Raw genomic sequence first — 27,809 nt, 5'->3', positions numbered from 1 at the left:
AATGGATGAATTATAAATCTCTTTAAATAATTATTTTATAATAGATGCTAAATAAACCTTTAACTCTGCCACTGCTCCCATTCATAACATGCCCCAAGAATAGAGAAAAAAAATCAACAACAGGGGCACCTGGGTGGCTCAGCTGGTTAAGCGACGGCCTTCGGCTCAGGTCATGATCCTGGAGTCCCGGGATCCAGTCCCGCATTGGGCTCCCTGCTCAGCAGGGAGTCTGCTTCCCCCTCTGACCCTCCCCCCTCTCATGCTCTCTCTCTATCTCATTCTCTCTCTCAAATAAATAAATAAAATCTTTAAAAAAAATCAACAACAGAATGCTTTCTTAAAAATGTTGGTAATAGAGTTCTAGCAACCTCTGGGCAAAGCATTTCTATGATAATTCATAGATCAGGTAGAGCTAGGTTAAAAGAGTCCTGAGGATAAAAGCTTAGCTCAACTTTTTTGGTTTTGTTTCAACACAGTAAACTTCTCTAAAATGACAATAATCCCAAATAAAGAATGGCTACAAATTAAATTTATAAAGAAATTTAAAGGTATTTTTAGTTAAAGAAATGTAGTAGATGAAGCATACTCAGGGAACCATATTCAAATATACAAAAGGATAGGTAATACAAAATGTTTCTCTCCCATTTTAGCCTCCCTGTTCCCTCCCGAGAGGCAAACATTGTTACCAGTTTCATAAATATTTCCACATATTTATACACCTTTGATACGTATAAAAGTTAATATGTGCATTTATATTTATTTTTGAACTATTAATGATAGTATTTTATATTGTTTCTGCATCTTTCTTTCTTCAGTTAACAGCACATCTTGGAGTTATTTCCCTATTGGTACAAAGAGGGATTGCTTTCATCTTCTTCAAGGCTCTGTAATAGTTCATCATATAGATGTACCATTATTGCAGGACATTTCTACGTTTCTAACCTTTTGTAAGTACAAACACTGCAACAATCAACACTTCACATGTATGTCCTGCCTCTGTAGCATAAACTCACAAGAGTGGAATTGATGGGTCCAAGGGCATGAGGATTTTTAAACCTGATGGCTACTGCCAAATTGTCTTTCACAAGGGACGTTTTGCAATGCACTGTTAACAGTTGCTATGGAGGTCATTCTTTAACTTCATCAATACTTACACAGTATTAGGGTACAGTACCCTCCCCAGCAAATCATGCTCTAAAACTGTTATTACAGACACCCCTCACTTTACAGACAAGGTATTAGCAAGAATGGTATATTAACTATTATTTTGCTTTGCAGTTTGCTGTCTTAGAATTACCTGCATGGTAACCCATCTGTGGCTTAGCTATGCTTTTAAAAATAGGCCTACACAGGGCTCCCAAAATTTGGGGGGGCAGTGAAAATACTTTATATGATATTTTAAAGATGAATATATGTCATTATACATTTGTTAAAACCCACAGAATGTACAGTGAACCTGAAGGTAAACTAGGAACTTTCAGTGATTATGATGTGTCAAAGTAGGCTCATTCTTGGTAACAAATGTACCCGACAGTGATGTTGATCATGGGGGAAGCTGTGCATGTGTGGGGGTGGAGGGCATACAGAAAATCTCCGTATATCCCTCTCAATTTTGCTGTAAACCTAAAGTTGCTCTAAAAAATTGTCTTTAAAAAGGCCTATATGTACATATGTCTATCTTTTCCCTTAATAAATCTAAAAGGCAGTATTTCGTTGGTCGACTCAGGAGTTTAGAAAGTGAAACTGAATAGAAACCGAGATGAAAGATAATCATCAGGCTTCCTCTTCAGTTGACTGCAGCACAAACAACCAAATTATGAGAAATAAATTACAGTTTTAAAAAATTCCCTGTTTTAATTACTGCAAATGTTAATGTGACTAGGTAAGAATTATTTTTAATCACCTATAATTATATAGATAGCGTACATCTAAAAGCATAAAGTCGGTATCCAAAAGCCACAATTTCAAAAAAAAAAAACCCCAAAAACCCTAAGAGAAACTTTGCTTTTGTTTGAAATGCGCAATATTTTCCCTTTATATGCTTCCTCTCCCAAATAAATTCGACGGCTGAAATTGCAGGCCTTTAGCAAATACAGAAAGCCAGCAAGAAACATCTTTTCCCTGAATTGAATGGGTTTGCGTCTTAACCCGTTTGAGCACATTTTCGGCGCATATTTCATGAACCCACATGAGACAGATTTATTTGACATGTTTAGGAGACATGTAAAATAGAGTCGTGTAGGTTTTAAAGCTTCAGAAAATTGGGAATTCCCTGTGCCAGAGAGAGTTCACTAGACCTGCAATTAATACTTGCAGTAATAAAGGAACGCACAAAATGGAATTCTTCCTTATCACTGTGCATTAGGATCTTCCATTCTAGGTAGGATTTTTCGTTCCCTCCTTCACGATAGAGGGAGGAGAGAGAGGGCGAGCTGGGTCTGCGGTCGGAGGAGTGTCTATAAATAGAAGGTGAAGTGTTCTAATACCGGGAGGGTGCGTCATAGCGTCCCTCCCCCGAGCCGAGAGCGCCCGGGCGGCCGCCGGAGCCTCTGCGCTGCACCGGGACGGCCGCCCCGGCTTCCTACTCCCGGCCCGCGTCCGCTGCCTCCGGGGAGCGGGAGACCTCCGGGAAGGCCAGGGGGATGGGCCAGGGGAGGCGCCCGGCGGCCTCCGCATTCGCTCAGCCTCAGGTTGCCGGAGACCCAGTCCCGGGTGCATAGTCCTCAGCCGAGAGGCGGGGCGCGGTGCAGCGAGGCGCCCCAGCTCGGGGGCCAGCTGAGTACCGCCGCCGTTCTCCTCCGGCCGCTTCCCCCCAACCCCGTCCCACCCGGGCCCACCCCTCCTCCCTGCGGGCGAAGGCAGAACAATAACCCCCGAGCGCGCCTGGGAAGCGGAGACTCCCGGGCCGAGGGCCGGTGCGAGGGGAGTTCCGAGGGGACAGTCCCCGCGCAGCGGGGGGTCCGAGCGGGACCGCGGCCGCTGGCTGGCCACCCGGGCACGCGAGGCCACGTGGACGACGATTTAGGTCTGTTGAAATCTAAAAGTGTCTGTTCAAAGCCGCCGAGAATTTCCTCTAGTCTAGGTGGAACATCAGCAGTTGGTGAAAACACGCAGAGAGCGTGTGTGTTTGGGTCCTTTTCTATTTCGGATCTGAATCTCTAAAGTCACTTGTGGAATTTCCATAGGCCTGTCTTTTTGTAAACAGATTGTTCTGGGATTCCCCACCCTGTCTCGCGCCTTACTCTGCCTGTTCTTCCAGCTTGACCCGGTCTAGATCTCCAGATCGCAATCTCTCTGTCTCTGTCGCTCTCTGTCTCCCTCTCCTCTCCATTCCTCCTTCTCTTCTACAGACACAAAAAGCTTTGCACTTTTCCTTTAATTTTAGTGTGTGTGTATCCATGTCCTAAGGTTCTTTCCCTCTTCTGGTTGGCGCTTCCGTTGGGTCCCCCTGCCCTTTCCTGTGTTGATTTTATTTCCATCTCTCATAATTTGCTTCCTCCAATTCCTATTTTCTTTTGTTTTTGTGTCACAGGTAATATATTTGCATGTGTGTGTGTGTGTGTGTGTTTTCCTTCCCATTGCCTTAAGTTCTGTCCCCTTAAGGACTCAAGGGTTCCTGGAAAAAAACAGGAAGGTTTCATGGCATTTTATGTCAGGGAAGTGTGTTATACAGTTCCACTTTCAGAAAGTCTGGGCTAGCTGGGATTTTTATACTTATATATAGGTCAAGCCATCTTAGCTGAAGAAATCACAAACTGTAATGTCTTAGGTGCAGGGCTGCTTGCTTATAATAAAAAGGCATCCAGGAAAAGCAGGAAAAAAAATATTTTCAATTTGTCTCTGAATGTGGATTTTATACTCCCCCCCACACACATATACACTTAATATAAAGTTTTGTTTTTGTTTTTTTAGATAGAGAGAGAGAGCAGGGGGGTGGGCAGAGGGAGAGAGAGAAAGAGAATCCCAAGCAGACTCCACACTGAGCAAGGAGTCCGGTGCCAGGCTCTATTCCAGGACCCTGAGATCATGACCTGAGCAGAAATGAAGAATCCCACACTTAACTGACTGAGCCACCCAGGCACCCCCATATACAGTTACTATAAAGCAAAATTTTGATCATACAGTATTTGAAAGTCAGGACCCTGGCATCTTTCATTCACCCATAAAGAGCCATCTCCATGGTCATCTTTTTGCACTTGTTCCCATCTGTGAAATGTCTGACCGCTTGGGTCCTTCCTCTGAGTCTGGTATGGCGTGTGAAATACAAGCATTTATCAACAACGCAAATCAGAAATAGCGCCTACACTTGGGATCTGAAAAAAAAGAGCCAGGCAAAAGAATGGTTGAAGTTTTAACAAAAAGCATACCTCTTGTGGCTAAAATATTAGGAGGTGAGAATGGATGTGAGTGGTGGGAGGTGAGGTAGGAGTAGGGGTTGTGCAATAATGCATTTCCAGGAAGCAGTTGGCTTTGCCAGGGCTGGCCCTCAGGTTGGGCACAGCCTGAACATAGCACAAATCACATTTCTCGCCGGTGGAAGGTAACTGGCAAATTAGTCTTTCAGCACCAGCTTTGAGTGAGAGGCCTCTCCTCAGTCCTGCTACCACTTCTGCCTGCCTTTCCGAGTTATCAAACTCATGTTTCTCCAGCCAGGACCTAAACTGAAGGTGGATCAAGAGCGAACTTTAGATTACAAGCCATCCTATTCACATAAGCCACCCTCAAGCCCTTCAGAAAATTAAAAGGATTTGTGGGCCCAAAGGTCAGGCCTAGCCACCAGGGCTAAGACTCACAAATGTTAGGGGCGCCTGGGTGGCTCAGTCGGTTGAGCATCTGCCTTTGGCTCAGGTCATGATCCTGGGGTCCTGGGATGGAGCCCTGCATCAGGCTCCCCACTTCTTTTCCCTCTCCCTCTGCCTGCTGCTCCCCCTGCTTGTGCTTTCTCTCTATCTCTCTCTCAAATAAATAAAAATCTTAAAAAAAAAAGACTCAAAAATGATAATGACATCATTTATTGCAATTTATTTTATGTTAGGCACTGTCCTGTGAGTTTTAAGTTGTATCTCATTGAATTTTCACAATAATATTGTGAGGTAGATATTACTACCCTCATTTTAGACTTAAGAAAACACCAGAATAGTGGCTACAAGTTTATCTGCCCAATGTCACAAGGCTGGTGAATGGTAGACCAGGACTCAAATCCTAGTCTAGCTCCAAAGGCTGAATTCTAATCCCCTCTCAACCAGGGGAGGAGATAAAGGCTGCCCCCCAACTATGAGGACAGGGGAACTCATCCCGAGGTGGGGGAGAATTGCGGTATTCCTCCCTGTGTGTCACTAGGGGCCAGGTCTGTCTTTATGGGGGTGTGCTTAAGTCAGTACAGAGTCACTACGACAATCACCTTTGCCCGTTTGGACCTCGATTCTGGTTTCTCTAAGGAAAACCTGTCAACCTAAAATAGCAAGACTTCCCTGAGAGGAGAAAAGTACTCCTCCCTAAACCATGAGGTCAAGGTTGGGGAGCAAACTTCCATCCACTGTGGGCAGAAGACTTGGTTCTTTACAGCGGCAGGATGGCAGATCCATTACCAGGAACAGCCACAGCAGCTACCTCTGTCGCCTGAGATGAGGTGGGCCCGGGGCAAGTCACAACAGCACAGGCAGCAGTGGTCAAAGCCAAGGGTCTGGAGAAGCGGACTTACAGCGGGAGGGGCCTTGAGCAGAGACAGGTTGGCAATGGCTCCAGAGATGAGCCAACTCCAGGTCAGCAGGCATCTGAAGAGTCCCAGACACTAACAGGGCTTCGTGCAGGTAGCCCCAGGCTGGAGGTGTTTATCCAGGAGGGAGCAAATTGCAGTGTTCAAGAGCAAGGGCTTTGGAGCCAGACTGCTGGGTTCAAATCCTGCCTCCCTCCCTTCCCAATTCTGACTTTAGGCAAGCCAACTAACCTTCTGTGCCTCGCTTTCCTTATCTGCAAAATGGGTATAATAATGCTGCTAATGGCTCTTTCCTAGGGCTGTTAGGAGGATTAAATGAGAGAATGTATACAAAGCACTTAGAACAGCCCCTGGTACATTATATAAGTCTTCTCTCAGTGTGAGCTGTTATATGATAACCATCCAACTTGACACAGGGTGAGCCCTCTGGGACTGACAGGGGCAGAAGACAACAGGGGGATTCCTGCTTCAGGTGCACTTTCCCCCAGTAAGAGAATAAAGCAAAACCAGACAACAAAAAGACTGCTGGAGTAAGAACTCCAGCAAAAAACTGGAAAGAAGTTTAAGCATAGCATAATACCCTTAACCCCGCTCCCCTCCACCCCACCCCCTACCGTTCCTGCTGAAAGAGTTTGAAATAAGGATTCCACAAAATGAGCAGCAGTGTGGAGGAATGAGCCAAGCATTTGACTGGGTGCCAGATGACTTGAGTTTAAGTACAAGTTGTAACCTTGAGAAAGTCACTGAATTTCTCTGAGCCTAAATTTCCACATCTGTAAAATGAGTCAGTGGACTTTTTTTTGAAGGGGGGCAGTCTGCCCATCATCTTCCCCACTTCTTCTGGGAACTGTTTCTTTCCCATACCCCAGTTGTTGTGACCTCCATTTTCTTACATGACTCTACCTCCCTGGCCATAGTTGATTGGTCCAGAAGGGGGCACCTGACTCAAGCTGGGCCAATCAGAGTGCTTCCTTGAGATTTTTGTTTTTATTGTTGAACTGGAACTGGGAAAAGAGAGTCAGCACTTCTGAGTAGGGTGTGTAGAGTGGGGCTCAGGACCACTTGGCAGTTCTGTTTCCAACATGTGAAGTTGAAGAAGCTAAAACATGCAGTGAAAAGCAAAGATCAGAGATCATTCTGGTGGCATTTGGACCAGGTGTCTCTGGGACCTACATGTACCCCTGCCTTGCCCACAGTTAAATGAGACACTCAGATTGATTCCAATTAATTCTTTCTTTTGCTTAACCTGGTTCAAGTTTGTTTTCTGTCATTTGTACCCCCCAAGTCGGTGATTGATATGGATTAATTTATTTCTAGGATTCTTTTTTTTTTAAGATTTTATTTATTTATTTGAGAGAGAGATCAAGAGAGCATAAGCAGGGGGGCGGCAGAGGGAGAGGGAGAAGCAGGCTCCCCACTGAGCAAGGAGCCTGATGTGGGACTCAATCCCAGGACCCTGGGATCATGACCTGAACCAAAGGCAGATGCTTAACCAACTAAGCTACCCAAGCATCCTAGCATCCTTTTAACTCTAAATCTCTATGCTTTTATATAAACAAAAGATGAATGGTATTCAAATAGAGCTATATGTCTGAACCTTGGATAACTGTGTGAAATATCAAAGCTTAAAAAAAAAAAGGAAACATCATTTAACGCACTTAAAAGTGTAGAATAGGCTCAACACTCTTTATAGCCTTTCATTATATCTAAATGAAAGAAATAAATAGGTCAAGAGCTGGTGTTTTGGTGAACTGTGAGGAAATCAGCCATTAAATTATAAAAATTGATTTCAAAACTGTTGACGTAGTGACCTGATTTTGAAATTGAATCCATTTTTCCTATGCCTACTGTAACACAAGAGGGAGAATAGTAACTTTGGCTTGGTGAAGATGAAGAATTTAGAAAGACTTGGTCACAATGTGGCATTTTTGGCCTAAACTCCCTAGTTTGTCTACACTACCTAATTAGTAATAAGTGAGTGAAATCTTTTCTTTCTTTTGATTTAAACAGATAATGTAAATAGCTATGTAAGTCTCTCATTTCTGATTTCTATTCTAATCCACCCACCTGTCTGTGTACTATTAAAAATAACTTACATTTTAGCTTTCAATAAATAAGGCATTTTTTTATTTTGGTTTCGTCATCATTTATAGATTTCAATGTATAAAATTTTGCAATTTGTCTCATGGTAAGATAACTCAGGAATATCGGTGACAATAAGTCTTTCTAATTCTGATGCTCTTTTCTCAGGATTAAACTTGAGATGTATGCATATGTGTCTATATTTATATCTCTGGCTATTCTTCTTATTCTCCTGTAAATTCTTGATAATTAATGGTACGAGGGATGATATTTTCATATCATGTTGAAATCCACAGAAAGTGATGAGAACTCATTTTTTGCTCTTATTGTCATTTAAATCTCCTCCCCAGAAAAAGATCTTAAACCAGAGCTTAAACGTATAATATAGTACGTGTATAGTAGTAAAACTACTTCGAGTTACACAGACTCCCTCGACTTACTTTTTTTTTTAGTTGAAGACCTTACAAGATGTAAAACCATAGCTAACCAAGATGAAATGAGAAGAGGTAGGGGAGGCTGGAGCTTTTATAAACCACTACTAAGATATTAATACATTTGAATAATAAAGCGAAGGTGATGTGGAATGGATCCTGGATGTCAGTGGTTCCTAATGCCTGGCTCTGACTCCCCAGATCATTCTCTGGAGCCTAGCGGGAACCTAGCTGTCAAGACCACCCCTCCTGAAAGGAAGGAGCCATGTATCTGGAAAGATTTTCACTTTATTCCCACTTGATAACCCCCCGTGTAATCCTTCCTGTCAGGGAGTAACCAGCCACAGACTGAACTCAGCGATGTGGTGTGTGGTCTAACCCATAATACAAGACAACCCTGTTGCCCTCTTCTTTGTCCCTACCCCTTCCCTACTTTAAACCCCTGCCCAGGCACCTCCTTGCCCTTCCCTCATGGCCACAGAATATCCTGCCTCCATCTGTCTTGACCACAGAATATCCTGCCTCCATTGACTATTTCTTTCCTTATGTCTTGGTACCACCTCATTAAAATTAGAGGGCCATGGAGGATAGGTTTCCTAGGAGACGGTGGGTGGGCAGAGTCTACTGGGTGGTGGGGGGGCTCTCCTAGACATCTGGCTGATCTTGGCCTTTAATCTTCTTTCACTCTGATTACTGTATGTGGCCACCAGTGCCCATCAGTCGTGCCTGATCTTGGTACAGTTCCTGCTTTGGCCTTGGCCAATTCGGCTTATTCTTAGTTCCCCTTTTCCACCCTTTCCTGCTTACACAACTAGAGAGAAATGCCCAGTTCTACCTGACAGAAATACACTCAATAGAAGACGTTAAACTGCTATACACATCTGCAGAGTTCCATACCTTCACTTCTTAGATACGTGTTTAATAGAGGAAACAGAACCCTTATATGCCTCAGTGGTGGCTCTCTTGCATTTGGTTCAAGCCAAGTGTCAGAAGACTGACAGACAATAGACCAGCACATGGATGAGCAAGTGATGGACTGCAGACCCTGCACAGGTGGATGAGCTCAGAATAATGTGTAAAATGTACTTTTGGTACGATGTGACAGACAATTACTACAACAATGTTAGTCGACAAATATCACAACTTGGTATAGACCTTTGTACAACTTGCTGGAAATGTGTTAAGTACTAACAGAAGTTACATCCAATGCTAGCTAGATGTATGGTCGGGGAGGGAGACCTCTGTGGGAACTGTAGATAATTTTATAGTTACCGGGAGACATTGCTTCATCACTGTTCACTTCTTTAGTCCCTCTTTGAATCTTTTAATCTCTTCAAGTGCACAATCAAATTTTCAGGAATTTGAGGAGCGCCTGGCTGGCTTGGTCCATAGAGCATGCGACTCTTGATTTTGGGGTTGTAGGTTCGAGGCCCACGTTGGGTGTAGAGAGTTCTGAAAAATAAAATCTTAAATAAGTAAGTAAGTAAATAAATAAATAAATAAATATGGCTCAAAGCAGAGGTTTTGTCATGCCAAGAGATAATAGGAAGGTCTACCACTTGGATTCCTACATTTTCAGGAATTTGAAAATGTGTCATGAGTATAAAAAAGACACTGAATGATTAGAACAACTGTGATTGATTGTATGGTGTGGACTAAGAACCTATAAAACCAAAGAACTAGCGTTGCTGGGTGAGGAAGAACAGGAAAAAGAAGAGACTCTAACATGTGTTAGGTGGACACCACTGCAGATCTATTTTCTGCAACGACAACGACGTGCAGACAAAGTCCCAGACCCCTTGGGAGAGGCCCCCTTACCTATGATGAGAGGAGGGCCTGCATCTGAGAAATTACTTGCTCATTCATTCATTCATTTAAAAAATTCAACCAATAAATGTTACCGGGAACCTAGGATATGCCACATAATGTGTCCTGGGCCATGGTGATACAATGATAGGAGATATACCGTCCTTCACTGAGTATGTTATTCTAGTCCGGGAGAAGGACAAAAATGAAGGAAACAGAGAAAACAGTGACAAGTGCTGATGTGTTATGAAGGAAACCAACAAGGGGATAAATTAGAGTGCCGTGTGTTTGGGAGGAGAGACTCTTTTTAGAGAGAGCAATCTGGGAAGCCCTCTCCAAGGACAGGACGACCTTCTAATTTTTATTTCTCTCATCAGCTCTTAGCAGCCTGCAAAACAGCCTCTGAAGTTACACAGAGACTTCAGGGAGAGAAGCACTGCGTGTTGCCCTCTATGAAGTAAGCTCTCTATATTTTTCAAATGAATAAAGAATGATATGGAATCATCACTCATAACTTAATGAGGAGAGCTCACAGTCTCTCAGAGATGAAAGAAGGACAGTCTACCCCTAAAGAGAACCAGGAGCGGGCAGTGTCACAGAGGAAAAGGAGGGGATTTCAAAGACGATCACAAATGAGCTGGACACTTATATCCACACACACTCTTGCGCAGGAATGTTTATAGCAGTTTTAGTGATAATTGCCCAAACTTGGAGGCAACCAAGATATCCGTCAGTAGGTCAATGAATTAAAAAAATAAATGTGGTACATCTGGGCAATGGAATATTATCTGGCACTGAAAAGAAATGAACGATCAGGGGCGCCTGGGTGGCTCAGTTGGTTAAGCGACTGCCTTCCGCTCAGGTCATGATCCTGGAGTCCCAGGATCGAGTCCCGCATCGGGCTCCCTGCTCAGCAGGAGTCTGCTTCTCCCTCTGACCCTCTCCCCTCTCATGCTCTCTCTCTATCTCATTCTCTCTCTCAAATAAATAAGTAAAATCTTTAAAAAAAAAATGAATGATCAAGCCATGAAAAGACAGGGAGGAACCTAAGGTGCATATCACTAAGTGAAAAAAAAAACCAACCTGAAAAAGCAGGTATGATAGTGTATGATTCCAGCTTTAAGACATTCTGGAAAAGGCAAGACTATGCACACATTAAAATGATCAGTGGTTGCCAGAGGTGGTAGGGAGGGAGGGGTGAATAGGTGGAGCACAGAGGATTTTAGGGCAGTGAAACTACTCTGTGTGATACTATAATGATGGATACATGTCCTTATACATTTGTCAAAATCCATAGAATGTCCAATACCAAGAGTGAACCCTAAGGTAAAACTATGGACTTTGGGTGATTATCATGTGTCAATATAGGTTCATAGATTGTGACAGAGGTATCACTCTGGTGCAGGCTTTTGATATAGGGGAGGCAGGATGTATGAGGAGGCAGGGCATATACAGGAAATCTCTGTACTTTCTACTCCATTTTGCCATGAATCTAAAAGTGCTTTAAAAAATAAAGTCTTGGGGCATCTGGGTGGTTCAGTCCGTTAAGCGTCTGCCTTCAGCTCAGATTGTGATCTCAAGGTCCTGGGATCGAGCCGCACATGAGGCTCACTGCTTGGCAGGGAGTCTACTTCTCCCTCTCCCTCTGCCCCTCCCCCCAGCTTGTTTTCTCTCTGTCTCAAATAAATAAATAAAACTTACAAATAAATAAATAAAGTCTTTTTCCTAAGAATTCAAATGGAAACATTTACATCAGTCATTGTGAGTCTGGCTAATAATGTGAGTCCATTCCTGAGAGATGGAGCCCCCATGGTGTGCCAGTTCTGCCCATCTTCCCTGGACTGAAAGGAATGGACCCAGGTTGTTCTCCCTGCCTCCAATGTTGTTCTTTTCTTTTCCATTGAAGAATCTCATCTATTAAGGCCTGGGCATACTGTGGCATCCTTCCGTCCGTCTCCCTCCTTGGCCTTGCTAAGGGATTCACCCTGCACTCCTCTAGCGATTGGCTGAGGCGGATGTCCTCCCCTCGGTGGCCACATCACCTGGTGTGGGAGGTCAAGCTTCAGTCTCTCCCTCCGCTGTGGGTCCCTCGAGGGCAGGGATCATGTTTCGATCCCCCCAGCATCTGGCACATCAAAGCTGTCTAGAGAAGGGACAATATCCGACCTTCATTGTAAAGCAATTACACCAGCAGTGATGTGGAGGAAGGGTTGGGGAGTGAGAGGCGAGGGGCATGGAGACCTCCCCACCCCCAGGCCGCTTGGCACTGCTTCCATTGAACAACGATGAGGCTCAGCGAGAAGTCAGCAGAGGGGCAAGGGAGAAACGTAGGTAGAATCATTAAACCTTAGAGATGGATTAGATGGTGGGGAAGAGGAGAAGGAGGACTGGAAACCTGGGAACTTCTAGAAGCTTCTAACTGGTCTTTTGGCATCAGTCCTTGCTCTCCTCAGAGCTATGCAGACGGTTCTCAACACAGTGGCTGGTGAGCTGATTAAACTTTAGAATCATTTTCCTCCTGCACTCACAACCTTTCATTAGCCTTGCGCTGGTGTCCTGGCGAAGCACAGTTCGTCCGGGTCTCTATAAGGTCCTGCCTGCTCTGGCCTCATCCCTCGCCCCCTTCCTCTCTAGACTCAGTTCCCACTACCCTCTCTTCTGCTTCCTCCTGTCCCAGGTTCTTTGTGCCTGACGTTCCCTTGGCCTGCAGTCTCTTCTCCTAGCTTGTGCCCTCACTCAGCTGTCACCTCTTCCCTGAGGCCTTCCCAGGCCGCCCTATTTAAAAGTGCAAAACTCTTCCTCATTTCCTATGCTCCTTCTCCTCGTTACATGGCTCTTTTCCCTCTTGCTGTCTAACTTGCTGTATATTCTAGTTATTACTCTTCTGTCTGCTCCATTAGACTCTAAGCACCATAAGGACAGGAATTTTTGTCTGTTTTGTTCATAGCCCTAGCCCCAGGCCTAGAACTGGCTTTTTTTTTTTTTAAAGATTTTATTTATTTATTTGAGAGAAAGAATGAGAGAGAGAGAGCACATGAGAGGGGGGAGGGTCAGAGGGAGAAGCAGACTCCCCGCCGAGCAGGGAGCCCGATGCGGGACTCAATCCCGGGACTCCAGGATCATGACCTGAGCCGAAGGCAGTGGCTTAACCAACTGAGCCACCCAGGCGCCCTAGAACAGGCTTTATCCAGCACATAGTCGAATAAATGCTCAGTAAACACTGGTTAGTTGATGGAGTGGTTTTTCATGACTCACCTCCTGAATAGGCCTCCTCATAAGGATTCCCGTCTGTCCCCTGTGGCACCCAGCAGGTGGTGGCTGTGTGGCAGATGACCAAGTGGACCCTGGGGGGTGGGCCCTTTCCAGTCTCCTGGACCTGACCCCTCCCCCTACTAGGGCTCCTTTGATCTCGTTTGCTCACAGCTTCCTGACCTGCTCCCACCCTGACAGGAACAGGGTCTGCATGGGTGACAAGCTGGTGACCTATGAAGAATAAGCCCATAAAACACCGTTCAGCAAGGGCACCACTCCCAGGTGGCTGTGCAGGCAGTGCTGAAGACCAAAGTCACTGATGAGGCCAAGATCATGCAAGATTTCCGCCTTTGGTAAATGAAGCAGATAAAGTCTACCTTGCAAAGTTGTTGTAAGAATCAGGTATGAGGAACGGGATGGCGTCGCGGGAATGCTTGGACATAGTATGAGCCCAACAAATGAGGGCCATCAGGTGGTGGAGTGGGGTCAGCCCTCCTGCCCGCCATCCCGGTGACAATGTTGATGGCAGTGAAGATGGAACCCATGATGAAGCCCAAGACCACTTGGCAGCCTTCCCTGCTGCAGGTTTTGAGGTCACGGTTACTTCTCCAGGCTGTAAGACCTTGCCAAGACCTACTCAGGCATTTCAGGCAGGCTGTTTCCTTCCTCATCTAGCAGTATCGATGATGTTAGACATCAAACATCAGAAGAATGCATCTGTGTCATACTTTGAAACTGATTAGGACTGGCTCCAAAAATAATGTCAAAAGAATTCCCCAGTTCCCAGATTATAGCCACTGTTGTGTGCTGTTGTAATACGACAATTCAAGCGAGAGGGGGGCTGCCATCTTGCCGACAGAGTGGACTCTCTTGACTGATGGAGGGAAAATGGGGTCTCCACCACCGGTGAACTTCAAAGCAAGCCAAGCATCAATCAACCCCAGGAAAGCCTGTATTTTGACGCTGCCTGACTTTTCCTCTGAAAGTTTTCCTTTTCCTTTCCTCTCTTTTGCGTTTCAAAATTTCCCCTCCAGGGATTACTTCCGTTTGGACCCTCCCTGTTATTCCACTTCCTGTTTGCCTACTTTTTGTTCTGCTGTGTTTGCTTCTCTCCTCGCCTGGTGCACTTGGCCTTCAGTGAGTTCCTCTATTTCATCTCCTGCCCACCCCACAGCCCTTCCGAGGAGGATCTTAAGTTCCTAAGCTCCTCTCCCCTCCTGGGTTGTAGCTCTTTGGGCCTTTATGATACAGCCGATGCCACCTTGCTTCAAGAAGTTTCTAGCTCCCCTTTTCCACTAAATCCATTGAGTTTAGAGGAAGCCTTGGTTCCTTCTAGTTAACAGCTAAGGGCTTGGAGAGACTCTGGGACCCGGAAAAGGGCATGCTTAGTGCCTCCTCGCTCCCTTACGGCTCCGCAAGTGTTAACTTGCAAACAGTGCTCAGGAATACGAAGGAGAGACTGAAATACCAGGGAAAAGAGAGTGTTCTGCGTGCTGCCCTCTCCTTGAGAACAGCGATGAGGCCAAGAATGCTCTTGGATAACCAAGATATCCGGCTGTGGATTGCCCAGCGGCCTCAGGCCACAGGCTTGGTAGGGGGACCCTGCCACTCCTTCTCCTGTTGCGTACCCCAACCCCACCGACCCCCAGTGCCCAACTGCTCCAACCCCTTGGCAAACACGGCACACTCGACAGAGTTGGGCCTTGGCCTGCTGCTTCTCAGTTGCCAACCAGCCAAGAGAACACCTGCTTTTCATTCTCTTCAGAGGAAGTGTGAATTTTTCCCGTGGGGCTGTAACCTGTGCTTGTGCTATAACCCTTCTCCCAGTTTGCTTTTTTGACATCTTCTAACCTAACTCCAGAAGGTGTCCAAGTGAGTCCCGGCATCTGCTTCTCACAGCCTGGGATCACCCTCGAGGTTTTTGCAGCCAGTCGGGGAGGGTCGGTGGCAGACGACGTCGCCGCTATGGTTTTGTTTTCCTTTGTCTACGTTTGGCTGGCATAAACACTTCTGAAAAATGGTCTGCAGCTAATGCCTTTTCGTTTGGCTCCCTTTAACGAGGGGTTTATAAAACGACTCTTACTATGCAGAACACATGTTCTAAGTATACAGTTACTTGACGGATTGAAACAGTGCTGAGAGAGGCAGAACACATGTTTCAAAATATTCCTGAAATGCATAATTACCCCGCGGACCAATCAGGGACATAATATACATTTTAATACACCATTTAATTGCTATTTACCTAGGAGACAGGAACCTTTCTGGTCTCTTGGGCTAAACTACAGATTTTTAGAAACTGTCTAAACACATATTTACTTGATTCATTTTGGTCTCTTGGGCGAAGAATCCTTTTCCAAAGAAGTGGCTGCACATGCAGAACAAGAGAATTAAGTGCTCTGAGGTGGCGAGAAGGCAAAGGCTTTATTCCTCAGGATTCAGGGATAACAATCCTAAAGCGTAGGCTGAGCCCAAGAGCCCTAAAAACAATCCATCCCAGTAATTCCACATCCCTGAAACTCCCCCTCTCCCAACACCTGCATATTTTTTTCATCTCCACCCTTTCTGATAAAAATGTGTACATTGCATCACAGTGGCTTCTTTGAGAAAGAACATTGAGATACAGCTGGAGAGCTCCACCTCTCGAACCCAATCCAAGTCCAAGAGCTCCTTATCTTTCTCCCCCCAAAACCTGCTTCTCCTCACATGTTCCCCCTCTCAGCAAATGGCACCAAATATCCGCCCCCGGCACTCCTGTCAGAAACCAAGTGTCATCTTTTACTCTTTCCTCCCTCCCTCTTCTTACATTCATCCAGTCAGAAACTATTTGGCCAGGGGCGGCTCAGTTGGTCGGGCGACTGCCTTCGGCTCGGGTCATGATCCTGGAGTCCCGGGATCGAGTCCCGCATCGGGCTCCCTGCTCGGCGGGGAGTCTGCTTCTCCCTCTGACCCTCCCCCCTCTCATGTGCTCTCTCTCTCATTCTCTCTCTCTCAAATAAATAAATAAAATCTTTAAAAAAAGAAAGAGACCATTTGGCCATGTTATTTAGCTTCTCTGTGCTGTCTGCAAACCCAGACTTCATGACGTTGTCACTGTTAAGCTTTAAATGTCAACGTTCAGGACAGTTCTTAGTGCAAAGTATGTGCAAGGTAGGGAGGTTCTCCTTTTTCCTTCTCCCTCCATATTTAATATTTCTAGAATCTGTCCACTTCTCTCTGCCACCCCAGCCAATGCTTTCATTCAAGCTGCCATTCTCTCTCACCTGTGTTCCCAACTGGTTTTTGAGCATTCACTTGTTCTGACCCTACACGGCCCCACTCCAATCCATTCTTCCCGAGGAATCCAGAGCTGTCTCTCACATTCAAAGCTGAGGGTGGCATTCCTAAGCCTAAAAGCCATCCACAACTCCTCCACCATTCTTAGGATAAAGACCAACTTTTAGAAATGGCTTTCAAGGGGCGCCTGGGTGGCTCAGTTGGTTAAGCAACTGCCTTCGGCTCAGGTCATGATCCTGGAGTCCTGGGATCGAGTCCCGCATCGGGCTCCCTGCTCAGCAGGGAGTCTGCTTCTCCCTCCTACCCTCCCCCTTCTTATGTGCTCGCTCTCTCTCTCTCATTCTCGCTCTCTCAAATAAATAAATAAAATCTTAAAAAAAAAAAAAAAGAAATGGCTTTCAAGGCCCTTCATGATCTGGCCCCGGCTCCCATGCCGGCCCTGAGTTCTAGAAGGTTTTGGTTACCAGAAGTCTGACTTCAGCCTAAGTGGCACAAAACTGTATGCATGTGGCATGACAAAGTCTGGTCCCCTTTCTGACAACAACATCATCTCACCATGATGGTTTTAAGAGAACCAGGAAAACTGTGCTGTCTCCCTTCTCCTATCCAAAGTTTGAGATTCCACTGTTAGTATTCTTGGCCTCATCAAACAATAGTACCTCTGAGCGGGGCAATACTTTAGGCCCCTTTCTTATCTTTGGTAGATACCTGCTTCTCATAACAGAGTACAAAAAAGTTTGGCTCCTGGCCCAAGACAGATCTGGGCACGGGCTGACAAGGGTTGGCACCTTGTCTAAAGTGACAAACCACAGCTACCCAGGAGAAAAAACCCTTGTGAGGGAAGTGGGCCTGTTTCCTCTGAGGAGAGAGAGAATCAGAAGGAGCCACAGAATGGTTCTCAAACTTGAGCATGCATCAGACTTACCCAGGAGGTTTGTTAAAACACATCATGGGTCCCATCCCAGAGATTCAGATTCAGCCAGTCTGGGGTGGAGCAGGTAGGAGGGTCACCAGGCCCATGAGAAACCGCCTGGAACCTCTAGCCAGGCTTCATCCTGAGACCATGGCGTCTCTGTGACCAAAGTCGTGGCAACCTTTTTGCTTTCTTTGCTTTGTCTACCCTCAGGTCAGTGAGGCCTAAGACAACTAGGTCAAGGAACGAAGACGGCAAGCTGACAGGCCAGAAGGCAGCTTCGGCAAGGGTGTGACCATGCACAGGGCTCCCCAGCATCCCAATCATCAGGAGGGATTGCTGAGACAACAGAGACCTTCTTTCCTGGCCCCACAGAGCAACTCATTTTGCCCTGGGCAAACCCTTAGCTTCCAAAGATCTAGTGTCAGACCATAAGCCTCAAATTCTCTGGAGTGAATGCCCCTCTACCCCACTAACAGCCACCAGCATCTGTGTCTGTGTTGATCAGCAGGGCCTGCTTGGCTGACACTGGAGTCCTGCTCTCCGCTAGGAAGACTGAAGACCCTGGGCTGAGGGCCCACATTATGGGCCATTTTCACCCGCACATGCATGAGAGAAGGCTTCAATGGTAGGAAGGTAGGCAAGGGGGAAGCTGAGAGGGACAGAGCTCCCTAGAAGGTAAGCACCTGGGGAATGTGAACAGCCTGGAAGGGGGATACAGTTCCTCTATGGCACCTGTTTCCATGGTAATGGTCCAGAAGGGGAGCAGAGGTCTCACTGGTACCCAGCCCTTGCAGCCGGCTCCAGGCCAACGGGGAGACCCAGAAGGAAACGGTGATGATAGTAAAGACTTTCTATTGGCTGTAGCAGCAGAGAGGAGGAGTGTCCAGCTGGAGCCCCAGGGAAGCGTCAAAAATGCTTCACGACTGTAAATTTTCAGGAGAAGGTGCCAGGTAAGGCCAGCTTATCTGAGCGGGGATGACAGATGCTGGGCCAAACCCACTAGAGTTTAAGAGAAATTTAGAGGCAGAGAGAAGATAGGGACCAAGGGGAAGGTGCCAAGGGACTGGGACCAGGGCAGGTGCCACCGCTGGGATGGAATTGAGGGCCCCCTCCCCGCACGAACTGGGGCGGCTGAAGCCATGGGCTCTACAAGACAATCCAGTAACCAAGGGGACCACTTCAGTTTCCAGGGAAATCTAAGAGGTCGTGTTGCAAAAGTTAAGCTTGTCTGGTGCGACAGCTGATTCGTTGTTGGTGGAAGAGCTGCCTGACAAGATTTCCAAGAGTGTCTATGTGATAGCAAAGGATGCTAGCAAAGAGTGACGTCCAGGTAGTGGCGAGCTGGGTTCAAACCCTAGCTCAGCCACTCACCAGCTGTGTGACCTTGGACCAGTCACTTGAGCTCCCTGTGAATGTTTGTCATCATTTAGAGAGGAAAATAATAGTACCTAACTAATAAGGTGGTGTGAGAATCACACGAAATAAAAAATGTGGAAAGTGCTCGGCACCTTGCCCAGCACAGAGTGAGCACTGAATTAATTATTATTATTGACTAGCAGTGATGTCTAGGATATATTATTAAGTGAATAAATAAAAACACAAGTATGGCACGGTCCAATTTATGTAAAAAGGAGCCACTATTTTTCCGTGTGTGTGTGTGTGTGTGTGTGTGTGTGTGTGTGAGTTTATAAACACATAAAGAAAAGTCAGGAAGGATCAAATTGTTAACAGTGGTTAAATCTGGGGAGTGGAATTGGGGAAGTAGGTGAAAAGGGGTTTTGCCATTTCACTAACAAGCATCTGGACTGTTTGGGCATTTCGGGGGTGAGGAGGGGATGTGACGGTGAAGGCATCCTGTCTTCAGGGGCTGCGATCTGCAAACAGGGCTTTGCCAGGGCTTCAGGATTGATGTATTGGTCCAAGAACCTCGCGTGTGTCCTTGGGTGGCGCTCACTGAGCTTTCTCACTATGGGTGATACTGTTCACAAGGCACACACTGCCCAGCCACCTGAAGTCTTTGCTTAGTGGCCGTCTTTTCCCCACGGCCAGGGCTACCTGTCTGATGGGTGCCCAGCCAGGGCATAGCCCAGTTCAGGCTCCACACCAGGCTAGAAGTAAGCCAGGAAAACCTGAAGACTAGAGATGAATTCTTTGGTGCTCGGCATTGAGCGAGGTTCACTGCATTGACTAGTTTCCTGATTCTGATTGCTGAGTGATGCAGAGGCCATTTTCTCCTTCTTCCTCCTAGCATTGAGTACCCCTGTAACAGGCTGGATAATACACGCCCCTCCCCAGCCCAAAAATCAAGTTCTAATCCCTGGAACCTCTCAGTGTTACCTTACTTGGGAAAAAGGTCTTTGCAGATGTGATTAAGGATCTCAATGATCTGGATGGACCCTCAAAATGCAATTACATGTATCATTCTAAAAGAGAGGCAAAGGGAAATATTTACCTGGGCAGAAGAGAAGGCAATCCGATTCCAGAGGCAGGGAATGGAGTGATGTGGCCACAAATCATGGAAGGCCAGAAGGCTGGCGGGCATCAGAAGTTGCAAGAGGCAAGGAAGGCATCCTCCTCTGGGAGCTCCCACAGGGAGACCCACCCTCACACCTTGATTCCAGCCCAGTGATATTGATTTTGGACATCTGGCCTCCGGAACTGTAAGAGGATACATTTCTGTTGTTTTAAATCGCCAGGTTTTTGGTAACGTGTTACAACAGACACAAGAAATGACTACTACCACCCTCCTCCCTGGATTTGAGCTGGACACACGGCCACATCGGTAGGGATGACATGTCCCAGTCCCTCTGACAGCTGGGAGCGGCTACCTGATGACATTTGGGCCATGAGTAGAAGTGATGTGTGTAACTTCTGCTTCCTGAGTTTCACAATAAAGTTTCTCGCCTTCCGTGTTCTCTTTCCCCTTCCCGCAGCCTGGAACACCATCCCCGTGCCAGGCGGCATGCTGTGGCTGAGAGGAAAGGACAGCGGGCACGACCATCTCGGACACAAATGTGGACACACGGAGCAGAGGGCTCCTGGGGCCCCAGACAACTTCATGGAGCTGTGGTGGCCTTCCCATCCTGCGGTTGCATGAGAGAGGAATGAGATTCGGCATTATTTAAGGCATGCTATGTTGGGTATCTTTGTTACAGGAGATTTACCTAGCTTATACTCCAACTAAAACACTGGGATTCTGTCTTGTTCTGATAACCTGAGCCTCTACTTGCCTATAAGCCCTCCCTACAGCCTATGCCTGGGTCTTGGCTCCTGCTGATCTACCTCCCCAGTGTAGACAACCATCTTCCTGGATTTCCGAATATCACCAACTTCAGGATTTTTGACTGCCATACTTGGCTTGCCTTTTGGAATACCTCCACTGCTCTGTGTGCAAACTCCTTGCTGGTACTACCGAAGGTCGCCCCACACCATACCTTCCAGATGCCAAGCTCTACCTTCACTTCCCCTTCCGCTGGTTGGGTCTCCCTGGAGCCTGGAGTCCACTCCAGGAGGAAAATTTTCTTCTAGGTCCTATTAGCAATTAGCTAGACCACACCTGGCTATGTGGGGGAATGGTGCCTGGCTCCTGGCAGGAAGCACAGGTAGCTGCCAAATCCTCCCTGACACCTTCCCTAGCTAACCCCAAAGCTGCAGGAGTTTCTGCATGCGGTGTAAACCAGCAAATGACTATGCTGGGCTGTCATAATAGAGATACATTTCATTGTTTGATGACTTACCCTTGTGTTTGTTTTCCTTCACACAACCTTACGGTTGATACTGTATATCAGCAGATATGATGTTGGCCTGAGGATGTATCTGTTTCAGGAACACACATTTTAAATTTGGAATGTGCACAGGTCTAACTTCAGGTAAAGAATCACCTGGGCACACGGTGAGAAATGCATTTGATTAACTCTGAGCTGCAGAAGGAAACTCATCCAGTGTCCTGGATTAGGCAGCTACTGTTTATTTATGCAAAGAGTAAGAGAAAGTCATTAAAGCCCCCATTCCTGGTAATTGTCTCAGAAATTGCATTCCCTGGCCTAGCAATTAGTTTTATACAAAGCAAGAAGATATTTGGGTTAATAACCTTGAGTTTTTATGACTCAATCAATATTCTGGTTGCTGCAGGCTGCTTTGCTACTGTAAATTTTGAGTACAGTGCTTGTGGGGTGTATAAATATTTAGCTAGCCATTGAAGCATCAATTAATGAAATCATTTCTTCTGTTCTTTAATTTAGAAGATACCATTGGCAGTGTAGTGGTATGAGGTGTTTATTTTAGCTGCTGTCATAGATGCGGAAGCTAAATTGCTGTTGTGCTTTATGGTTTATTACTGTGTCAGTTTGCATATCCATATTGCAAAGCATCTCTTTTAGATTCATCTCCTTCCGCTAGATCTCAAAAAACTTAGTCACTTGCTTCGGATGGTTTTGATCTGATTCTAACTTTGCCACCGTGCTTCTCTGTTTTAACATTTGTAGAGTTGTGTGTGTGTGCGTGTGCACACATGTTTTAATATCACAGATGTAGTAGGAGTCAAAACCAGGACTGATTACTAAGTCCTTTCTTTTAGAAGGTGATGCCTTTAAAAACAAAAAAACCTAGATAATCAGAGTCTAAAGCTATTGCTATTCGATACCAAAACAGTCAAGTAAAGTGAAGCCTACGTTCAAATGGATATTTTCTCTAAATCAAGCCTTCCCAAAATGTGTTCCTCAGAAAATCCAAAGGATTTTCTATTTTGTTTCTATTTGGAAAGTCAAGTGGAAGGAAAAAAAAAAGGTGGTTCAATCCAGTTATTAGTATCTTCACTAGCCAAGGGACAACTTGAGGGTGAAGGACTGAACATATTCTGCCCAGTATTTTTCAGGCTGAATTATTAAGAGAGTTTCAATTCTTTAATGGCGTTTTAGAAAAGAACTATCAGTGAGTGATTGTACATTTTTCTAATATGTGTTTGCTTGGTACTGGCACTTGCTTATGAAACTGAAACAATAGAATAATCAGAGAGTTCCAAAGGTCTTAATTTAAAAAGGGGCCCTGACTTTTTAGATAATCAGGAATATTGAATATGAACTGAATGTAAAATTATATTAAGAAAATATTTTAATCTTGTTAGGTGTGATAATCACACTTTCTGTAAGAAAATCTCCGCCTTGTTTGGAGATGCACACTAAAGTATTTAAGGGTAGAATACCATGCTGTCTGGAATTTCCTTTAAAATACTTTAGCAAAAAAGGAGAGAGGGAGAAAAGTGGTCATAGACAGAACACGTAGGAGAAAATAGTAATGGTTGCCAAAGCTGGGTAATGAGTATATAAATGATCTTATAGTTTCCACTTTTATTTACATTCAACAATTTTTATAATGACAAAAAAAAGTTTTGTGGTCAAATAAGTTTGAGAAATCCAAACTTTAATAAAATAAAAATTAAGCATGCTTCTTTACCATAGGCCTTTTCAGGACCTTTATACGTTAGTGTGTGTATAAGTCTTTTGTTTATTTGTATTTTTTCCTTTTTCTGCTGAGCATCTTAAAAGACTGATGTTCTGCCAAACACGCTAGCATACTTTAGGAAGTACTGGCCTAATCTCTACCTAACAACCAGTTTGGAATGAATTGCCCTCCCTGACCATTACTGGACTTCATGATGAGAGTGAATGCTTTTCTCCCTCCCTGTCTCTCCATCCACGTCAGTCCCAGGCAGCCAGATCCTGGAGTTGAGCCTTAGGGACATAAGATGGGCTGAGGTTTGGACCTTGGCTCAGCCACTTACCAGCTCTCTAATCTTGGGCAAGTCATTTAATGTCTTTGCCCCTCAGTTCCTCCATCTGTAAAATGGGGATAATCATAGTAGCTACCTCCCAGTGTTGTCATATAGAATAAATGAGATAATGCCTGTAAAGCATTTTATACAACTGCCTGGCATGTGGTAAGTCTTCAATAAATCTGAGATATTATTGCTATCATCCATTCTGTAAAGCCTAGCTTAGATCATCTCCTCTTTGCGAAGCCTTCTGGGTTTCCTTCACATAGAATCAATTCCCTTTTCCTCTGTATTCCATTTCATGCCCTTAATGTGTAATTCATTATAAATGCCCCAAGGAGAGGGACTGTGCCTTATTCATCTCTGTATTACGGTAGCCTTCCAACAGCCCATCAGACCCAAAGGATGAGAAATGGGCTCATCCCAGCAGATTCAGTTTCCTTTAGGTCTTTGGAAGACCCATACAGAAATACCATTTACATATTATTGCTCAGCGGTAAGAGAAGCTGAGAAAAGTAGTCTTCATTCCAGACCTCTCTAATGCTATCTATGTACCATTTAGATATCGATCTTCTATGTCTGTCTGCCTATCTGTGTGTCTGTGTATCTATCTATCTCTCTATTTATCTCTCTTTCTCTCTCTCTCTATCATCTATCTATCTATCTATCTGTCTGAGATGAAGCCAAAGGGGCAAGGCTAGTCTTGCAAAAAGCCCATTGCCTGCTCTCTGATGAGTAGAAAAGACTCCCACTGCCTTTAATATAGTGATTACAAGGTAAAAACAAAACAAAAACAAAAAAACACCACAGCTTCCTGATGTTATTAATATTATTGGGCCTTTGTCACACTAGAAAACATCTTTTTGTATTGACACACTTGAATACTACTTAGAAAAAAGCCTTCAAGGAAAAAATAACATAAGTGCCTCTGTGGCAGTAACGTCCCCACTGAGGCTCAGCGAGCGCACACTGAGCATTCCGATGGGAAAACATGCAGGTGTTTACTTTGGCAACAGCCAGATTGCACAGTTAGTGCTTCCCAGGTCCAAGCTATAAAGTCATATGTCTTCCAAAAGAACATGCAAGCAGCAACATGAAAACCTAGACTTAATCAACGTATACCTGTTTCTTTAGCATGAGCAAAGCTTTCTGCCAATTCATAAGCATCTTTTCATTTGATTTTCCTGATGTGATACGTGAGTGAGAAATCGAGTTAATCCAGTAGTGAGGACATGCAAGTAACAGAGACCTGATCTGAATAAGGTTTGGGCAGACAAAGCTTTACTGAGTATCTTTTCTTTTTCAGTTGAGGTAGAAAAAGGAGTTGATACAATCAAGGACACACAACTCTTCAGTTCCCATGGGAATAGCTAACAAATTCATGGAGAACAACAAAAATCCACCGATGATCTAAAACCATCATATTAACTGTCAGATTTCACTTTCTCTTTTGATGAGATTTCACCCAGTTGGCAAACAAGTATAAGCAATGATTACTTGTCCATTTTCCCTTTGCCCCCTCTCCTTTACCACTTAGGATATTTCTTCTTATTGAAATTAATAAAAAATATTAATGGAGTATTCACTGTTCAATGTAGGAAAGACAAACTATACGAGAGCACTGTCTGTCCTCACTGAGTTTAGTTTACAATCCAGTTGGTTTTATTTGTAGTTTTTGTTCAGTTTAACCAGATAAGGGTATATTATATAACTACTGTGCTCCTTGGTTTTTATTTATCTATCATAGAAAGGGTTCCATATTAGTATATATAAACATATGGACTATGCAGGAATATGGAATATCCCTACAATGGGAATATGCAATAGTCACAGACAGGAATATGGAATTCAAAAGAATTGAACTACCTCATTCTTTTTTAAACAGCTACATACTGTTCCATTGTATGAAAGTACTACAATTTACTTCACCAGTCCTTAAACGATGCACATTAAATCTTTTGCTATTACAAATAATGCTGCAATGAATAACTGTAGGTTTTCTATTTCCTGTCTGGGCAAATATATCTGTAGGATAAATACCTAAAAGTTGAACTGCTAGGTTGACTTGCAGAGAGCATGTGCTCTTGTGATTTTGTACCTATTATAATCAAATAGCTATTGTCAAACTGTCTTCCATGAAAGAAGACAATTTAAATACTCCATAAACACTTATATATTTATTCTCATATATTTGGTACTTTACTGTTGAGTGCCTTCATCAAGAGAGGAAATTACCAAATTTTGTGAATTTTGCCAATTGGAAAGATTAAAAAATGTCACCTAATTTTTAATTTGCATTTACTTTATTATGAATGAGGGTGAGTACTTTTCATATGTGAAGCAGATATTTAGGTCTATTTCTGGATCCTCTGTTCTGTTTCATTGATCTGTCTATTACTGTCTTTTTCAGAATTAGGGAGGTTGAAAAAGAAGGTAGAAGAACAACGGATCTCTACCACAGACTAGCTAGCTTGAATGAACCCCTTTCTCTCTTTGATCTTAGCTTCTCCAGCAGGAGTGTTGGATCTGATGAGTTCATTTACTCAAAGTACGTTTTGTTGAGTGTCGGGCTCTGCTCTGGTGATGCAAAGGAGAGCCAAAGCAGATGCTGTCTCTGCTCTCATGGAGTTTACAGTTGGTGTGGGGAGGGGGAAGACACTTAGTCAAACCCTGACACAGATCCCTGAGAGTCCCTAGCAAGGGAAACAGGAGAAGTGGGGGAGGAGGGAGTATGGAGAGGGCCATAGAGATTTCCTTTGGAAGGAAGTGAAGGAAGTGAAACAGATCTGCTGGGAAAAGAGTTAGCCAGGTGAAGGGGGGGAGGCATGGAAAGGGAGAGTTTTCCAGATAAACTTTCTGGCACGTGAGGACTTGGCATGAATAGAAAACTCTCTACTGTGGCTGGAGATAGAAAAATGACAGGAAAGTGGTAGGAGATGAGAGATGCTACAGAAGTAGATAGGAATAAATCCATGTAGAGTCTTGGATAAATATTTTGGTCTTTATCCTAAACATTTGTCTTATCTGGGACCTCGAGGAAGTCAATTCTGAATTAAAGACTAAGGTAGCGCGTTAATTCAGCACATAGAATTTCTCCAGAAAGCTTATAAGGAAAACCATATTTCAGAGCCGTTCTTATCAGGGAGAAAGGAAGGAGTGATTTATCTGCCTGGTATTCTCCCATCTTCCACTGCCCATTGTTCATGTTTCACTCTACAGAAAGCTAATTCCCCTGTGCTTCCAGAGTGTATCACCCAGGCCTTCAGTGGTCATGCCCAAGGTGTGGCATTTCATCCAAACCTGGAGGTTGAGGCATATGTGGAACACCAACCCAGAGAAATAAAACGATGCAGTCAAGGGAATCTGAGAAGCACACAGAGTTTGTGTCCTATATACCATTATAAGAATCCATGCAAGAGAGTGCCATAGTCTGGCAACATTGAGGAGAACAGCTTTGCGAGCATTGAGAATGGATGTACGGAAAACAGCTGGGAAGCTATTGCAGTGGTCCAGAAGAGAACAGAGGGTGTCCAGGGTTGGGGTGGTGGATGTGGAAGTGGAAAGAAGCAAAGGGATATGAGAGATTTTAGGAGGCACAAACACCAGGCCTAAGGGAATGGTTAGATTTGAAAAATAGGGAAAGTTACCAAGGATGTCAGGTTTATGACTTGAGCAACTGGTAGATGGTGGCATCATTTGCTGAGATAAGAATCTGAGGTAGAGACTCAAGTTTGGGAGGAAAGATCGTGACTTGGGGTTTGGACTTGTGGCTATGAGAAGTTCAACGGGAGATTTTGAGTAGGCAATAGAATGTACGAGTGTGTAGAGTGAGAAGTGAAGCTTAAAACACTGAAACATTTAATGGCTCTCTGGAGAAGGATGGTAATGGAAAGAAGATAAAGAGCAGGGTAGGAGGAAAACGAGAAGAACCCAGGGAAGAGGGTTTCTGGAGGGAAGGGTCCCAGAGAGGCCAGGGAGGGTGAGGACTGAGTCCTTTGCTTTAGCAACATGGTGGCCATTAGCCATTTTAGCCAAAGTGCTGGGGCTGAGGAGTGAGGGAAAATGATGAAAAGGAAGAGCAGTATAAACAACCTATTCAAGAAGTTTCACTGGGAAGGGGAGAAGGAAAAAATAAGAGCAGGAAGGGGCTGTGGGTTGAAGTTGTTTTTGTTTTATCTTAAGAGGGACTTGAGTATGTTTAAGCATAAATAGGAAGGATTAGGTGTCAGGGAAGGGTGGAGTATACAGGGGAGAGGAGACATATTAGAGTGTCCGGCTCTCGAGAGAACAGGAGGGGCTGGGATCCAGAACACAGGGACTGACCTCAGGGTAGGAAGCATCAGCCAGGATGGGAGGAAAGGAAGGGGGGTGAGGCCAGGGAAGGAGTGACTGTAGCAGGAAGTTGAGGGTCTGGTTCGATGGCTTCAATTTTTGAAAAGTAGGAGGCAGGTTACATGCAGGAATGTGTGGTGGGGGGTGGAAAGGCAGGAAGGAGAGTGGAGAGGGTTTGAAGTAGAAGAAACTCCCAACTTAGTGATCTTGAGAGCGCTTCCCTCATGG

The 27,809-nt window shown here is 44.8% G+C and overlaps 2 long non-coding RNA genes across 2 annotated transcripts; one reads left to right on the top strand and one right to left on the bottom strand.

The window, feature by feature from the left end:
- Positions 1 to 2,719: 2,719 nt before the first annotated feature.
- Positions 2,720 to 16,257, top strand: LOC113937771. Its single transcript, XR_003524710.2, has 3 exons — positions 2,720 to 3,025; positions 10,413 to 10,492; positions 13,486 to 16,257. It is a non-coding gene; the product is annotated as an uncharacterized LOC113937771 (long non-coding RNA).
- On the bottom strand, positions 9,205 to 20,548 carry LOC113937772. The gene is made up of 3 exons (XR_003524711.1): positions 20,308 to 20,548; positions 19,932 to 20,137; positions 9,205 to 9,681 (listed from the first exon to the last, which is right to left on the bottom strand). It is a non-coding gene; the product is annotated as an uncharacterized LOC113937772 (long non-coding RNA).
- Positions 20,549 to 27,809: the final 7,261 nt, after the last annotated feature.

Source organism: Zalophus californianus, chromosome 8 (assembly GCF_009762305.2).
Source record: "Zalophus californianus isolate mZalCal1 chromosome 8, mZalCal1.pri.v2, whole genome shotgun sequence".
Lineage (NCBI taxonomy): Eukaryota > Metazoa > Chordata > Mammalia > Carnivora > Otariidae > Zalophus > Zalophus californianus.
This window is presented reverse-complemented; position numbering and strand designations above follow the sequence as displayed.